Source organism: Magnolia sinica, chromosome 12 (genome assembly GCF_029962835.1).
Source record: "Magnolia sinica isolate HGM2019 chromosome 12, MsV1, whole genome shotgun sequence".
Classification (NCBI taxonomy): Eukaryota; Viridiplantae; Streptophyta; class Magnoliopsida; order Magnoliales; family Magnoliaceae; genus Magnolia; species Magnolia sinica.
The window spans coordinates 24078107-24083216 of NC_080584.1; positions in this window are offsets into that span (position 1 = coordinate 24078107).

Sequence of the window (5110 nt, forward strand, 5' to 3'; positions counted from 1 at the left end):
TACTAAACCCTGGTGATTATCCAGAATAAGAACTGTACTGATATATGATGAGGATTAACATGCTTGAACTGCATCTCGCATTACATGGTCTTGACATGGCCGATAACATTCATATCTTACACCGCATAGCCTTGGTACGGCTGATTGCAATTATGTACTCATCAGCATGATTCCGCATTTCTCTAAGCATTCTGAGCACACTTATGTTGCGCACACACTTACACCACCCTTTAAGCTTTCTATAAGCTTATGCACGATTGATGCATGCAGGTGATGCTAAATCGCAGCCGTAGCCTTGTCGCAGTTGGAGTGTCAGCCGAGCTTTTGGAGTTTCTGTTATTATCATTATCTTGTATTTCCCTTCATACGCACTGTATTCAAAGTTTTTTATCATAGTGAATTTTGTGATGGTGTTCTTGTCATTATTGTTCGTGGGTTATGCTTATGGTTATGCTTATACTGAATCAAAATCATGCTTGAAATCCTCCTTGTAGGATCACAGGATCGGAACCTGGGGTATAGATGCCGGGAGCCGAGAATAGGGTACTACGGAGCCTGTCGGTGCCGGATTTGGCGATCGAAAATTTTGTGAGCCCGATTTTTGAGTTCGGGGTGTGACAGGACGTGCATCCTAGACAGGAAGGAGCAGGTGTTGCGTAGTAGGGTTATCCCGTTAGTGAAGGTGTTATGGACGCATCACACTGAGGAAGAGGCTACTTGGGAGACAGAAGCCGAGGTCCATAAGAACTACCCGCAGATTCTAGAGGAGTATGAAAAGGTACTAATTTCGAGAATGAAATTTTTCATTAAGCGGGGTAAATTGTAACGTCTCAGAAAAATCCGTACAAAGACATGAGTTTCACCTCAGGCAGAAATCACTCATGATCAAATCCTTTAGAAATTAGGCGAGAATTAGCTAGTGCTAAACTAGAGTACCTGTGAAATTAGCACTAATCACTTTAAATATGATCTGCAAGACCCAAAACATGCAGAATCATTACCGCTACATCACCGTAAAACTTAGGATCAATCTCTAATCCCAGTTGCTCCCGGGAGCACACCGAAACTCCGTATCAGACCTGGACCGCGCGTCGAAAGTCCGATTACGACGAAACCATATGGTTATGACCGCCTTGCTGGACTTGACTACCACCTCAAATATTAAGTCCTAATAGTATCCAGAAATGCACAACTTGAGTTCAGAGTAAAATGTGTGAGAAATGCGAATTCCTTTAGAAAGAGAACTGAAACTTAAGTGAATTGAGTTGTCTCACTTGCAGGCCAAATCTAAGGATTTAGACCATCAAAATCTAACCCAATTACACCCTCAGATCAGGAAAAATTTTCAACCCATGTCAGTGCACTTGTGGCCCTGATCGAGTACCAGTGACCGTTGAATTGAAACTGGTCCGCTGCGGTCGATCTGTAAATCTGATCGGACTGAAAACTTAGCCTGACCTAAATCCAATGTTAGGGATCTTAAGTCCGACCGCATGTAGAAAAGAGGCCTCCAAAAGTGCTCCATTGAGCCAAAACAGATGTGTTTTGGCTATAACATGAGTATACCTTGGCCTTGGGGCCATTGAGCTCACGTTTGAGCCTATATAATTGCCTTAAACCCTCTCTCTCCCTTCACATACGACTTTGCAAACCCTAGAGAGAGAAGAGAGAGAAAATAGAAGGAAAGAGAGAGAAAGAGGAGAGAGAGTCTGGGAGATTATTCTCGAGACTCAATCTCGCCGTTCTACGTGCTTAGCTACCACTACTGTATCGTTATTTCGGCGATTCTGACTCCGTTTTCGAGTAAGAAATTCTAACCGTAATCTATTTTAGGGATTCAGATAGGGTATGTGATGAAATAGCTAACCTATTTCATACTATAGGTTGCCGTTGTGCCGTAGACGAGGCGGAGTGTTCAAACTGAATCCGTTACGAGTTTACTGGCGAAAGGTGTGGACTATAAACATATAGGTTATGGTTTTCAAGGCTTTCAATGTCGGTTAATGATTTATATCCAATTGGGTTACCATTTCACATGTTAGATACGTTGTTTTCCTCGCTTTACGGTTATATATGAACTAAGTTGAATATAAGCTATTTCATGTATAAGTTGAAATGACGGGATATATCGAGAATTTGGTTTTATGCTTGCCATGATTATTCACTATGAACATGTGATTATTGAATTCGTGACAACTCCTTATGAAAGGATTTGCCCTAATATAGCTTATAACTGAGTTGTACCGTGTAGGTTGAAGTGTGTAGTCTAAGTGTTTGTGGAAATGATTGAATGAGTATGGAATTTGAATCCCTACTTGCCATGATTATCCGTCATGGATATATGTGTGTTGTATTCGTGACAACTCCTTAGTGAAAGGATTTGCCCTAATACATGTTGTGATCAACATACGTCATGTATGTTGATGTGTGTAGTCTAAGTGTTTGTGAAAATGTTTGGATGAGTAAATATTTAGTAAAGTGTATGTTATATAGGTGTTGAGGTGAGATTCTCAACTGCCTTAGCTATGTGTATATATCCCTTCATGTAACTTAGATTAAATTTGTGTGATTTAGCATGAAATGCATTTGTGTAAAGAATGTTTACCTTGTATTTTGTGAAATGTTCAATTGGTTACGTTACTTGAATTAATTGTTTAACTTTGATATGCCTACCACATGTGTTATCCTGTTATATTTACATGCGTTTGGGACTACTACGTAGTCCATGCTATCGGTAATGGTTCCCGAACGAGTGGTTGAGTTAGCTTCGCCACAACAGATGTGTTCGAGGAATCCGAGTCATACGGAGTTTGTCGACAGTAGTTAGGCCACACAGATTGCTTATGCACTTCACGTCGATCATCTCGACGTACGCTCGTACCAGTCGAGCTCGTCAAGTAACCCGATTGACCCAATGTATGTTCACCATGTATGGACACTATTGCTTGAACCTAAGGTACCAAACTCACTAGTGAAAACCCTGTTAACCTTGGTACCTCGATCCGCTAAGACTCATGAGCCGGACATGGTGGTATGGGACACCGTGGTCGAGTTGTCGGCCTACGCTGGGGCGACGAGCCTCCCCGTAATGACCAGTGAGCAACACCGCCTCGTGAGCCGAATACGGTGGTATGGGACACTATATTCGAGCTGTCGGCCTACACTGATCAGGTGACGAGCCCTTTGTAGTGACCTCGAGCATACTCTGAGACTGCGTTGAGGCGATGAGCCTTTTCGTAGCAACTAGAGTATAAACTAGGCCTACACTGATCAAGTGACAAGCCCTTTGTAGTGACCTAGAACTGCAACATCGTATGAGACTAGCTAGGACTGACGACCCTAGAATGGATTATTATTTGAGAAATGATACAAGGGAGGTACCTTAGCTTCCCAAAACTGGTGTATGAATAAATCTAATTAAGTATTGGCTAACATGAGCATGCACTGCATTGCATGTGCTTTGGTGAGGAAGTGTACATTTCGGGAGGATGTCATGTGAGGGAGTGTAGGCGCATGCATCATTATCATATACCATGCTTGCATTAGCAAGCGTCATATAGGACATGATTGGTGTACTGCGTTATCATTACTGCTTGACTGAATTGATAACATATTAACCTTTGCCTTATAGTTCCACTGAGTTGATCACTCACTCCCACGTTCTGGGACGATGTTTTAAAACACCAACCAGACCCTGTCTTAGTTGCAGATGACGGCGCGACTTATAAAGCAGAGCCTGATTTTGATGTCGATGAGGAGGCATTCTCCTACATGCAGTTATCGGGCGAGTTCATGTGAGCCGTGTCCTGATCGCCAGGGCTACAGTGACACTGACTAGATGCCCTTGCACTGTTGTTCTGTATTTTGGGACACACTTGTATATTCATTTTGATCACTTTGGGAGTATACATGTATATGGTTAACTTGGTGACATTTTCACACTCTGAAGATCTACAACAACTTATACGTTATACTTATCAATCACAGTCTTCCGCTTGCGTAAATTTTTTTATCTCTAGAGTGTGATATGTTGTTTTGGCTTAATCCCATTCATCTTTAATGCACTAACATGGACAACATTAAATCATCATTATCTATGTTGCATAAGTGATGCGTTGGAACTCGGGAGTTGAGTCTATGCCCGACCCTCGATTTTCAGGGCGTTACAAGATTTTAATATTATTTTCATGTTATGCATTTAAACATTATAAACATATAATAATTAAAATAAAATGCATAAATAACATGATTAATTAAAAAATATACAAACCAATATCATGCTTTAATTTGAAAAATCTATTCCTATCGAGCGGTATTGTCATTATGTCTGCAAGCTGCTTCTCAGTTAAATATATTATAATGCAATACTCTTGTCGTCAACTAATTCTCGAATATAAAGGTATCGAATATCGTTATGTTTTGTACAAGAATGTTGAATAGGATTTTTTAAAATATTAATTGCGCTTGAGTTATCACAGTATAATGTCATTGTATCTTGCGTGATACCATAATTGGCTAACCTTCTTTTCATCTAGATCAGTCGGGTGCTAGCATTACCAGCCGCGATATATTCAGCTTCAGCTGTTAAGAGCGATACAAAGTTTTGTTTCTTGTTGAGCTAGGAAACTAAACAGTTCCCTACATAAAAACATCCACCACTGGTAGATTTTTTATCATTTATATTTCCTGCCTAGTCTACATTAGTATATCCATCAATTTGTACAGTTGTATCATGCGGATACCATATACCTAAGTTAGTAGTACTTGCGACATATCTGATTATCCGTTTAACAGTAATTAGATGTGATTCTTTAATATCATATTGATATCTAGCACATATTCCAACACTAAAAGCAATATCAGGTCTACTGGAAGTTAAGTATAGAAGACTACGAATCATACTCCGATATAGATGAGAGTCTATACTTTTACTTGATTCATCCTTAGAGAGTTAGAGAGTTGTACTCATAGGAGTATCAAAATTTTTCCCATTCTCAAACCCAAATCTCTTTACAAGATTCAAGGCATACTCGGTTTGTGAGATGAATATTCCATCGTCATGTTGTTTTACTTGTAATCCAAGAAAGTAATTTAGTTCTCCAACCATACT